Source organism: Plectropomus leopardus, chromosome 3, assembly GCF_026936395.1.
Source record: "Plectropomus leopardus strain MGB_pleo_1.0 chromosome 3, ASM2693639v1, whole genome shotgun sequence".
NCBI classification, from domain to species: domain Eukaryota; kingdom Metazoa; phylum Chordata; class Actinopteri; order Perciformes; family Serranidae; genus Plectropomus; species Plectropomus leopardus.
Window position 1 is genome coordinate 39,702,271 of NC_142178.1, and position 13,716 is coordinate 39,715,986.

Sequence of the window (13,716 nt, forward strand, 5' to 3'; positions counted from 1 at the left end):
GCTAAATTATGAGGTTTTAAAACCTTTTTTGACCGTTAATCCCACTTTGTGTACTATAATGCGTCTCTACAAGTTATTCTTAGTGGTTTTCAGCCATTTTTAGGAGGGGTCAAAATTTGACTTTTTTCGCCATACTATACTATTGCCTTCTTGACCATTTTTTGAACATGCTAAATTATGAGGTTTTTAAACCTTTTTTGGACGTTAATCCCACTTTGTGTACTATATTGCGTCTCTACAAGTTATTCTAAATTGTTTTCAGCCATTTTTAGGAGGGGTCAAAATTTGACTTTTTTCGCTATACTATACTATTGCCTTCTTGGCCATTTTTTGGACATGCTAAATTATGAGGTTTTTAGAACTTTTTTGACCGTTAATCCCACTTTGTGTACTATAATGCGTCTCTACAAGTTATTCTTAGTGGTTTTCAGCCATTTTTAGGAGGGGTCAAAATTTGACTTTTTTCGCCATACTATACTATTGCCTTCTTGGCCATTTTTTGGACATGCTAAATTATGAGGTTTTTAGAACTTTTTTGACCGTTAATCCCACTTTGTGTACTATAATGCGTCTCTACAAGTTATTCTTAGTGGTTTTCAGCCATTTTTAGGAGGGGTCAAAATTTGACTTTTTCGCCATACTATACTTTTGCCTTCTTGACCAATTTTTGGACATGCTAAATTATGAGGTTTTTCGACGTTTTTTGGACGTTAATCCCACTTTGTGTACTATATTGCGTCTCTACAAGTTATTCTAAATTGTTTTCAGCCATTTTTAGGAGGGGTCAAAATTTGACTTTTTTCGCCATACTATACTATTGCCTTCTTGACCAATTTTTGGACATGCTAAATTATGAGGTTTTGAAACCTTTTTTGACCGTTAATCCCACTTTGTGTACTATAACGCGTCTCTACAAGTTATTCTAAATTGTTTTCAGCCATTTTTAGGAGGGGTCAAAATTTGACTTTTTTCGGCATACTATACTATTGCCTTCTTGGCCAGTTTTTGGACATGCTAAATTATGAGGTTTTTCGACGTTTTTTGGACGTTAATCCCACTTTGTGTACTATAACGCGTCTCTACAAGTTATTCTAAATTGTTTTCAGCCATTTTTAGGAGGGGTCAAAATTTGACTTTTTTCGCCATACTATACTATTGCCTTCGTGGCCATTTTTTGGACATGCTAAATTATGAGGTTTTTAAACCTTTTTTGACCGTTAATCCCACTTTGTGTACTATAACGCGTCTCTACAAGTTATTCTAAATTGTTTTCAGCCATTTTTAGGAGGGGTCAAAATTTGACTATTTTCGCCATACTATACTATTGCCTTCTTGACCATTTTTGGTCATGCTAAATTATGAGGTTTTTCGGACGCTTTTTGGACGTTAATCCCAGTTTGTGTACTATAATGCGTCTCTACAAGTTATTCTAAATTGTTTTCAGCCATTTTTAGGAGGGGTCAAAATTTGACTTTTTTCGCCATACTATACTATTGCCTTCTTTGACCATTTTTTGGACATGCTAAATTATGAGGTTTTTAGAACTTTTTTGGCCGTTAATCCCACTTTGTATAGTATAATGCGTCTCTACGAGTTATTCTAAATGGTTTTCAGCCTTTTTCAGGAGGGGTCAAAATTTGACTTTTTTCGTCATACTATACTATTGCCTTTTTAGGAAATTTTTGTTCCCGCTAAATTATGACATTTTTGGTTGTTAATTCAACATGTCAAAATTTGACGTTTTTCAGCATAGTACAAGATGGCAGTGCACGTAGACGCAGCGACCTCGACCTCTCTCTGTTTCCTGCACCATCACGAGAGCGCCGCAGAGACTGTTCTTCCTGAGGACCCTGAGATGCAACAGGCTTCACCAGAGACTGCTGATCAGCTTCTCCCGCTGCAGAGAAGTGAGCACTCTGACTCACTGTTGTACTGTATGAGCTGCTGAGCACAAAGGAGACCTGCAGACACCTTGAAGACAGGTGAGGGACTGCTGGCTCGACCGTCCCAAAACTGAGCGACATCCTGTGAGCCGCCTCCTCAGAGAGGCCACAAACATCCTGCAGGACTCCTCACACCCTGAAACCTCCTCTTCACCCCCTCCCTCAGGCAGACCGAGGACTCCCAGCACACGCACAGACAGGTTGCGGACCCTCTGGACTCGGAGCAATAATTGACTTGTGCGATGACGGCGTCTTTTTATTTAGATTCTTAATTGATATTTATATGTTTTTATGGGTATTAATGTGTATGTGGTTATGAATGTGGGTAAGCTGTGCTTGGGCTGATGTGTGTGTGTACTTTTGGAAGTGAACGCTCTTATTTTTATTTAAATAAATTAATTATGTCACGCTGCAAACTGGACACCTCTAAAGAAGTAACCTGCAATGACAATAAAGGTCTGTCATGTTTTTTTTTGATGTACTGACAATTTTTTGAACATGCCACACCATGACCTGTCTACAAGCTAATATGTGTTGTTTTTGTCAGATTTTTTTTTTTTGGTGGTTCTCAGCCATTTTTAGGAGGGGTCAAAATTTGACTTTTTTTCGCCTTCTTGACCAATTTTTGGACATGCTAAATTATGAGGTTTTTAAACCTTTTTGACCGTTAATCCCACTTTGTGTACTATAATGCGTCTCTACAAGTTATTCTAAGTTGTTTTCAGCCATTTTTAGGAGGGGTCAAAATTTGACTTTTTTCGCCATACTATACTATTGCCTTCTTGACCAGTTTTTGGACATGCTAAATTATGAGGTTTTTAGAACTTTTTTGACCGTTATTCCCACTTTTGTGTACTATAATGCGTCTCTACAAGTTATTCTTAGTGGTTTTCAGCCATTTTTAGGAGGGGTCAAAATTTGACTTTTTTCGCCATACTATACTATTGCCTTCTTGACCATTTTTTGAACATGCTAAATTATGAGGTTTTTAAACCTTTTTTGGACGTTAATCCCACTTTGTGTACTATATTGCGTCTCTACAAGTTATTCTAAATTGTTTTCAGCCATTTTTAGGAGGGGTCAAAATTTGACTTTTTTCGCTATACTATACTATTGCCTTCTTGGCCATTTTTTGGACATGCTAAATTATGAGGTTTTTAGAACTTTTTGACCGTTAATCCCACTTTGTGTACTATAATGCGCCTCTACAAGTTATTCTTAGTGGTTTTCAGCCATTTTAGGAGGGGTCAAAATTTGACTTTTTTCGCCATACTATACTATTGCCTTCTTGGCCATTTTTGGACATGCTAAATTATGAGGTTTTTAGAACTTTTTTGACCGTTAATCCCACTTTGTGTACTATAATGCGTCTCTACAAGTTATTCTTAGTGGTTTTCAGCCATTTTTAGGAGGGGTCAAAATTTGACTTTTTTTGCCATACTATACTATTGCCTTCTTGACCAATTTTTGGACATGCTAAATTATGAGGTTTTTCAACGTTTTTTGGACGTTAATCCCACTTTGTGTACTATATTGCATCTCTACAAGTTATTCTAAATTGTTTTCAGCCATTTTTAGGAGGGGTCAAAATTTGACTTTTTTCGCCATACTATACTATTGCCTTCTTGACCAATTTTTGGACATGCTAAATTATGAGGTTTTGAAACCTTTTTTGACCGTTAATCCCACTTTGTGTACTATAACGCGTCTCTACAAGTTATTCTAAATTGTTTTCAGCCATTTTTAGGAGGGGTCAAAATTTGACTTTTTTCGGCATACTATACTATTGCCTTCTTGGCCAGTTTTGGACATGCTAAATTATGAGGTTTTTCGACGTTTTTGGACGTTAATCCCACTTTGTGTACTATAACGTCTCTACAAGTTATTCTAAATTGTTTTCAGCCATTTTAGGAGGGGTCAAAATTTGACTTTTTTCGCCATACTATACTATTGCCTTCTTGACCATTTTTTGGACATGCTAAATTATGAGGTTGTTAAACCTTTTTTGACCGTTAATCCCACTTTGTGTACTATAACGCGTCTCTACAAGTTATTCTAAATTGTTTTCAGCCATTTTTAGGAGGGGTCAAAATTTGACTATTTTCGCCATACTATACTATTGCCTTCTTGACCATTTTTTGGTCATGCTAAATTATGAGGTTTTTCGACGTTTTTTGGACGTTAATCCCAGTTTGTGTACTATAACGCGTCTCTACAAGTTATTCTAAATTGTTTTCAGCCATTTTTAGGAGGGGTCAAAATTTGACTTTTTTCGCCATACTATACTATTGCCTTCTTGACCATTTTTTGGACATGCTAAATTATGAGGTTTTTAGAACTTTTTTGGCCGTTAATCCCACTTTGTATAGTATAATGCGTCTCTACGAGTTATTCTAAATGGTTTTCAGCCTTTTCAGGAGGGGTCAAAATTTGACTTTTTTTCACATACTATACTATTGCCTTTTTAGGAAATTTTGTTCCCGCTAAATTATGACATTTTGGTTGTTAATTCAACATGTCAAAATTTGACGTTTTTCAGCATAGTACAAGATGGCAGTGCACGAGACGCAGCGACCTCGACCTCTCTCTGTTTCCTGCACCATCACGAGAGCGCCATGAGACTGTTCTTCCTGAGGACCCTGAGATGCAACAGGCTTCACCAGAGACTGCTGATCAGCTTCTCCCGCTGCAGAGAAGTGAGCACTCTGACTCACTGTTGTACTGTATGAGCTGCTGAGCACAAAGGAGACCTGCAGACACCTTGAAGACAGGTGAGGGGACTGCTGGCTCGACCGTCCCAAAACTGAGCGACATCCTGTGAGCCGCCTCCTCAGAGAGGCCACAAACATCCTGCAGGACTCCTCACACCCTGGAAACCTCCTCTTCACCCCCCTCCCCTCAGGCAGACCGAGGACTCCCAGCACACGCACAGACAGGTTGCGGACTCTCTGGACTCGGAGCAATAATTGACTTGTGCGATGACGGCGTCTTTTTATTTAGATTCTTAATTGATATTTATATGTTTTTATGGGTATTAATGTGTATGTGGTTATGAATGTGGGTAAGCTGTGCTTGGGCTGATGTGTGTGTACTTTTGAAGTGAACGCTCTTATTTTTATTTAAATAAATTAATTATGTCACGCTGCAAACTGGACACCTCTAAAGAAGTAACCTGCAATGACAATAAAGGTCTGTCATGTTTTTTTTTGATGTACTGACAATTTTTTGAACATGCCACACCATGACCTGTCTACAAGCTAATATGTGTTGTTTTGTCAGATTTTTTTTTTTTTGGTGGTTCTCAGACATTTTTAGGAGGGGTCAAAATTTGACTTTTTTCGCCTTCTTGACCATTTTTTGGACATGCTAAATTATGAGGTTTTTCGACGTTTTTTGGACGTTAATCCCACTTTGTGTACTATAATGCGTCTCTACAAGTTATTCTAAGTTGTTTTCAGCCATTTTAGGAGGGGTCAAAATTTGACTTTTTTCGCCATACTATACTATTGCCTTCTTGACCAGTTTTTGGACATGCTAAATTATGAGGTTTTTAGAACTTTTTTGACCGTTAATCCCACTTTGTGTACTATAATGCGTCTCTACAAGTTATTCTTAGTGGTTTTCAGCCATTTTTAGGAGGGGTCAAAATTTGACTTTTTTTCCATACTATACTATTGCCTTCTTGACCATTTTTGAACATGCTAAATTATGAGGTTTTTAAACCTTTTTGGACGTTAATCCCACTTTGTGTACTATATTTGCCTCTACAAGTTATTCTAAATTGTTTTCAGCCATTTTTAGGAGGGGTCAAAATTTGACTTTTTTCGCTATACTATACTATTGCCTTCTTGGCCATTTTTTGGACATGCTAAATTATGAGGTTTTTAGAACTTTTGACCGTTAATCCCACTTTGTGTACTATAATGCGTCTCTACAAGTTATTCTTAGTGGTTTTCAGCCATTTTAGGAGGGGTCAAAATTTGACTTTTTCGCCATACTATACTATTGCCTTCTTGGCCATTTTTGGACATGCTAAATTATGAGGTTTTAGAACTTTTTGACCGTTAATCCCACTTTGTGTACTATAATGCGTCTCTACAAGTTATTCTTAGTGGTTTTCAGCCATTTTTAGGAGGGGTCAAAATTTGACTTTTTTCGCCATACTATACTATTGCCTTCTTGACCAATTTTTGGACATGCTAAATTATGAGGTTTTTCAACGTTTTTTGGACGTTAATCCCACTTTGTGTACTATATTGCATCTCTACAAGTTATTCTAAATTGTTTTCAGCCATTTTTAGGAGGGGTCAAAATTTGACTTTTTTCGCCATACTATACTATTGCCTTCTTGACCAATTTTTGGACATGCTAAATTATGAGGTTTTTAAACCTTTTTTGACCGTTAATCCCACTTTGTGTACTATAACGCGTCTCTACAAGTTATTCTAAATTGTTTTCAGCCATTTTAGGAGGGGTCAAAATTTGACTTTTTTCGCCATACTATACTATTGCCTTCTTGGCCAGTTTTGGACATGCTAAATTATGAGGTTTTTCGACGCTTTTTGGATCGTTAATCCCACTTTGTGTACTATAACGCCTCTACAAGTTATTCTAAATTGTTTTCAGCCATCTTTAGGAGGGGTCAAAATTTGACTTTTTTCGCCATACTATACTATTGCCTTCTTGGCCATTTTTTGGACATGCTAAATTATGAGGTTTTTAAACCTTTTTTGACCGTTAATCCCACTTTGTGTACTATAACGCGTCTCTACAAGTTATTCTAAATTGTTTTCAGCCATTTTTAGGAGGGGTCAAAATTTGACTATTTTCGCCATACTATACTATTGCCTTCTTGACCATTTTTTGGTCATGCTAAATTATGAGGTTTTTCGACGTTTTTTGGACGTTAATCCCAGTTTGTGTACTATAACGCGTCTCTACAAGTTATTCTAAATTGTTTTCAGCCATTTTTAGGAGGGGTCAAAATTTGACTTTTTTCGCCATACTATACTATTGCCTTCTTGACCATTTTTTGGACATGCTAAATTATGAGGTTTTTCGACGTTTTTTGGACGTTAATCCCACTTTGTGTACTATAACGCGTCTCTACAAGTTATTCTAAATTGTTTTCAGCCATTTTTAGGAGGGGTCAAAATTTGACTTTTTTCGCCATACTATACTATTGCCTTCTTGACCATTTTTTGGACATGCTAAATTATGAGGTTTTTCGACATTTTTTGGACGTTAATCCCACTTTGTGTACTATAACGCGTCTCTACAAGTTATTCTAAATTGTTTTCAGCCATTTTTAGGAGGGGTCAAAATTTGACTTTTTTTGCCATACTATACTATTGCCTTCTTGACCATTTTTTGGACATGCTAAATTATGAGGTTGTTAAACCTTTTTTGACCGTTAATCCCACTTTGTGTACTATAACGTCTCTACAAGTTATTCTAAATTGTTTTCAGCCATTTTTAGGAGGGGTCAAAATTTGACTTTTTTCGCCATACTATACTATTGCCTTCGTGGCCATTTTTTGGACATGCTAAATTATGAGGTTTTTCGACGTTTTTTGAACGTTAAACCCACTTTGTGTACTATAACGCGTCTCTACAAGTTATTCTAAATTGTTTTCAGCCATTTTTAGGAGGGGTCAAAATTTGACTTTTTTCGCCATACTATACTATTGCCTTCTTGGCCATTTTTTGGACATGCTAAATTATGAGGTTTTTAAACCTTTTTTGACCGTTAATCCCACTTTGTGTACTATAACGCGTCTCTACAAGTTATTCTAAATTGTTTTCAGCCATATTTAGGAGGGGTCAAAATTTGACTATTTTCGCCATACTATACTATTGCCTTCTTGACCATTTTTTGGTCATGCTAAATTATGAGGTTTTTCGACGTTTTTTGGACGTTAATCCCAGTTTGTGTACTATATCGCGTCTCTACAAGTTATTCTAAATTGTTTTCAGCCATTTTTAGGAGGGGTCAAAATTTGACTTTTTTCGCCATACTATACTATTGCCTTCTTGACCATTTTTTTTGACATGCTAAATTATAAGGTTTTTAAACCTTTTTGACCGTTAATCCCACTTTGTGTACTATATCGCTGCCTCTACAAGTTATTCTAAATTGTTTTCAGCCATTTTTAGGAGGGGTCAAAATTTGACTTTTTTCGCCATACTATACTATTGCCTTCTTGACCATTTTTTGGACATGCTAAATTATGAGGTTTTTCGACGTTTTTTGGACGTTAATCCCACTTTGTGTACTATAACGCGTCTCTACAAGTTATTCTAAATTGTTTTCAGCCATTTTTAGGAGGGGTCAAAATTTGACTTTTTTCGCCATACTATACTATTGCCTTCTTGACCAATTTTTGGACATGCTAAATTATGAGGTTTTTCGACGTTTTTTGGACGTTAATCCCACTTTGTGTATTATAACGTGTCTCTAAGAGATTTTTCTAAATTGTTTTCAGCCATTTTTAGGAGGGGTCAAAATTTGACTTTTTTTGCCATACTATACTATTGCCTTCTTGGCCATTTTTTGGACATGCTAAATTATGAGGTTTTTAGAACTTTTTTGACCGTTAATCCCACTTTGTGTACTATAACGCGTCTCTACAAGTTATTCTAAATTGTTTTCAGCCATTTTTAGGAGGGGTCAAAATTTGACTTTTTTCGCCATACTATACTATTGCCTTCTTGACCAATTTTTGGACATGCTAAATTATGAGGTTTTTCGACGTTTTTTGGACGTTAATCCCACTTTGTGTACTATAACGTGTCTCTACAAGTTATTCTAAATTGTTTTCAGCCATTTTTAGGAGGGGTCAAAATTTGACTTTTTTCGCCATACTATACTATTGCCTTCTTGACCATTTTTTTGGACATGCTAAATTATGAGGTTTTTCGACGTTTTTTGGACGTTAGTCCCACTTTGTGTACTATAACGCGTCTGTACAAGTTATTCTAAGTTGTTTTCAGCCATTTTTAGGAGGGGTCAAAATTTGACTTTTTTCGCCATACTATACTATTGCCTTCTTGGCCATTTTTTGGACATGCTAAATTATGAGGTTTTTTGACGTTTTTTGGACGTTAATCCCACTTTGTGTACTATAACACGTCTCTACAAGTTATTCTAAATTGTTTTCAGCCATTTTTAGGAGGGGTCAAAATTTGACTTTTTTCGCCATACTATACTATTGCCTTCTTGGCCATTTTTTGGACATGCTAAATTATGAGGTTTTTAGAACTTTTTACGTTAAACCCACTTTGTGTACTATAACGCGCCTCTACAAGTTATTCTAAGTTGTTTTCAGCCATTTTAGGAGGGGTCAAAATTTGACTTTTTCGCCATACTATACTATTGCCTTCTTGACCAATTTTGGACATGCTAAATTATGAGGTTTTTCGACGTTTTTGGACGTTAATCCCACTTTGTGTACTATAACGCGTCTCTACAAGTTATTCTAAATTGTTTTCAGCCATTTTTAGGAGGGGTCAAAATTTGACTTTTTTCGCCATACTATACTATTGCCTTCTTGACCATTTTTTTGACATGCTAAATTATGAGGTTTTTCGACGTTTTTTGGACGTTAATCCCACTTTGTGTACTATAACACGTCTCTACAAGTTATTCTAAGTTGTTTTCAGCCATTTTTAGGAGGGGTCAAAATTTGACTTTTTTCGCCATACTATACTATTGCCTTCTTGGCCATTTTTTGGACATGCTAAATTATGAGGTTTTTAGAACTTTTTTTACCGTTAAACCCACTTTGTGTACTATAACGCGTCTCTACAAGTTATTCTAAGTTGTTTTCAGCCATTTTTAGGAGGGGTCAAAATTTGACTTTTTTCGCCATACTATACTATTGCCTTCTTGACCATTTTTTGGACATGCTAAATTATGAGGTTTTTCGACGTTTTTGGACGTTAATCCCCACTTTGTGTACTATAACGCGTCTCTACAAGTTATTCTAAATTGTTTTCAGCCATTTTTAGGAGGGGTCAAAATTTGACTTTTTTTCCATACTATACTATTGCCTTCTTGACCATTTTTTTGGACATGCTAAATTATGAGGTTTTTCGACGTTTTTTGGACGTTAATCCCACTTTGTGTACTATAACGCGTCTGTACAAGTTATTCTAAGTTGTTTTCAGCCATTTTTAGGAGGGGTCAAAATTTGACTTTTTTCGCCATACTATACTATTGCCTTCTTGGCCATTTTTTGGACATGCTAAATTATGAGGTTTTTTGACGTTTTTTGGACGTTAATCCCACTTTGTGTACTATAACACGTCTCTACAAGTTATTCTAAATTGTTTTCAGCCATTTTTAGGAGGGGTCAAAATTTGACTTTTTTCGCCATACTATACTATTGCCTTCTTGGCCATTTTTTGGACATGCTAAATTATGAGGTTTTTAGAACTTTTTTTCCCGTTAAACCCACTTTGTGTACTATAACGCGTCTCTACAAGTTATTCTAAGTTGTTTTCAGCCATTTTTAGGAGGGGTCAAAATTTGACTTTTTTCGCCATACTATACTATTGCCTTCTTGACCAATTTTTGGACATGCTAAATTATGAGGTTTTTCGACGTTTTTTGGACGTTAATCCCACTTTGTGTACTATAACGCGTCTCTACAAGTTATTCTAAATTGTTTTCAGCCATTTTTAGGAGGGGTCAAAATTTGACTTTTTTCGCCATACTATACTATTGCCTTCTTGACCATTTTTTTTGACATGCTAAATTATGAGGTTTTTCGACGTTTTTTGGACGTTAATCCCACTTTGTGTACTATAACACGTCTCTACAAGTTATTCTAAGTTGTTTTCAGCCATTTTTAGGAGGGGTCAAAATTTGACTTTTTTCGCCATACTATACTATTGCCTTCTTGGCCATTTTTTGGACATGCTAAATTATGAGGTTTTTTGACGTTTTTTGGACGTTAATCCCACTTTGTGTACTATAACACGTCTCTACAAGTTATTCTAAGTTGTTTTCAGCCATTTTTAGGAGGGGTCAAAATTTGACTTTTTTCGCCATACTATACTATTGCCTTCTTGGCCATTTTTTGGACATGCTAAATTATGAGGTTTTTAGAACTTTTTTTCCCGTTAAACCCACTTTGTGAACTATAACGCGTCTCTACAAGTTATTCTAAATTGTTTTCAGCCATATTTAGGAGGGGTCAAAATTTGACTATTTTCGCCATACTATACTATTGCCTTCTTGACCATTTTTTGGACATGCTAAATTATGAGGTTTCTGACATTTTTTGGACGTTAATCCCACTTTGTGTACTATATCGCGTCTCTACAAGTTATTCTAAATTGTTTTCAGCCATTTTTAGGAGGGGTCAAAATTTGACTTTTTTCGCCATACTATACTATTGCCTTCTTGGCCATTTTTTGGACATGCTAAATTATGAGGTTTTTAAACCTTTTTTGACCGTTAATCCCACTTTGTGTACTATAACGCGTCTCTACAAGTTATTCTAAATTGTTTTCAGCCATTTTTAGGAGGGGTCAAAATTTGACTTTTTTCGCCATACTATACTATTGCCTTCTTGACCAATTTTTGGACATGCTAAATTATGAGGTTTTTAAACCTTTTTTGACCGTTAATCCCACTTTGTGTACTATAACGCGTCTCTACAAGTTATTCTAAGTTGTTTTCAGCCATTTTTAGGAGGGGTCAAAATTTGACTTTTTTCGCCATACTATACTATTGCCTTCTTGGCCATTTTTTGGACATGCTAAATTATGAGGTTTTTCGAACTTTTTTGGACGTTAATCCCACTTTGTGTACTATATTGCGTCTCTACAAGTTATTCTAAATTGTTTTCAGCCATTTTTAGGAGGGGTCAAAATTTGACTTTTTTCGCCATACTATACTATTGCCTTCTTGACCAATTTTTGGACATGCTAAATTATGAGGTTTTTCGACGTTTTTTGGACGTTAATCCCACTTTCTATATTATAACGCGTCTCTACAAGTTATTCTAAATTGTTTTCAGCCATTTTTAGGAGGGGTCAAAATTTGACTTTTTTCGCCATACTATACTATTGCCTTCTTGACCATTTTTTTGGACATGCTAAATTATGAGGTTTTTCGACGTTTTTTGGACGTTAATCCCACTTTGTGTACTATAACGCGTCTCTACAAGTTATTCTAAGTTGTTTTCAGCCATTTTTAGGAGGGGTCAAAATTTGACTTTTTTCGCCATACTATACTATTGCCTTCTTGACCATTTTTTTGGACATGCTAAATTATGAGGTTTTTCGACGTTTTTTGGACGTTAATCCCACTTTGTGTACTATAACGCGTCTCTACAAGTTATTCTAAGTTGTTTTCAGCCATTTTTAGGAGGGGTCAAAATTTGACTTTTTTCACCATACTATACTATTGCCTTCTTGACCATTTTTTGGACATGCTAAATTATGAGGTTTTTCGACGTTTTTTGGACGTTAATCCCACTTTGTGTACTATAACGCGTCTCTACAAGTTATTCTAAATTGTTTTCAGCCATTTTTAGGAGGGGTCAAAATTTGACTTTTTTCGCCATACTATACTATTGCCTTCTTGACCAATTTTTGGACATGCTAAATTATGAGGTTTTTAAACCTTTTTTGACCGTTAATCCCACTTTGTGTACTATAACGCGTCTCTACAAGTTATTCTAAGTTGTTTTCAGCCATTTTTAGGAGGGGTCAAAATTTGACTTTTTTCGCCATACTATACTATTGCCTTCTTGGCCATTTTTTGGACATGCTAAATTATGAGGTTTTTAAACCTTTTTTGGACGTTAATCCCACTTTGTGTACTATATTGCGTCTCTACAAGTTATTCTAAATTGTTTTCAGCCATTTTTAGGAGGGGTCAAAATTTGACTTTTTTCGCCATACTATACTATTGCCTTCTTGACCAATTTTTGGACATGCTAAATTATGAGGTTTTTCGACGTTTTTTGGACGTTAATCCCACTTTGTGTATTATAACGCGTCTCTACAAGTTATTCTAAATTGTTTTCAGCCATTTTTAGGAGGGGTCAAAATTTGACTTTTTTCGCCATACTATACTATTGCCTTCTTGACCATTTTTTTGGACATGCTAAATTATGAGGTTTTTCGACGTTTTTTGGACGTTAATCCCACTTTGTGTACTATAACGCGTCTCTACAAGTTATTCTAAGTTGTTTTCAGCCATTTTTAGGAGGGGTCAAAATTTGACTTTTTTCGCCATACTATACTATTGCCTTCTTGGCCATTTTTTGGACATGCTAAATTATGAGGTTTTTAAACCTTTTTTGGACGTTAATCCCAGTTTGTGTACTATATCGCGTCTCTACAAGTTATTCTAAATTGTTTTCAGCCATTTTTAGGAGGGGTCAAAATTTGACTTTTTTCGCCATACTATACTATTGCCTTCTTGGCCATTTTTTGGACATGCTAAATTATGAGGTTTTTTGACGTTTTTTGGACGTTAATCCCACTTTGTGTACTATAACACGTCTCTACAAGTTATTCTAAATTGTTTTCAGCCATTTTTAGGAGGGGTCAAAATTTGACTTTTTTCGCCATACTATACTATTGCCTTCTTGGCCATTTTTTGGACATGCTAAATTATGAGGTTTTTAGAACTTTTTTGGAGATTAATCCCACTCTGTGTACTATAACGCTGCCTCTACAAGTTATTCTAAATTGTTTTCAGCCATTTTTAGGAGGGGTCAAAATTTGACTTTTTTCGCCATACTATACTATT

The 13,716-nt window shown here is 35.8% G+C and overlaps 1 protein-coding gene across 2 annotated transcripts in view; it reads right to left on the minus strand.

Moving 5' to 3' along the window:
• ppp3r1b (protein phosphatase 3 (formerly 2B), regulatory s1ubunit B, alpha isoform, b) overlaps positions 1–13,716 on the minus strand; it is an 83,829-nt gene that overhangs the window by 9,417 nt on the left and 60,696 nt on the right. The gene's annotated exons all lie outside the window — the stretch shown is intronic.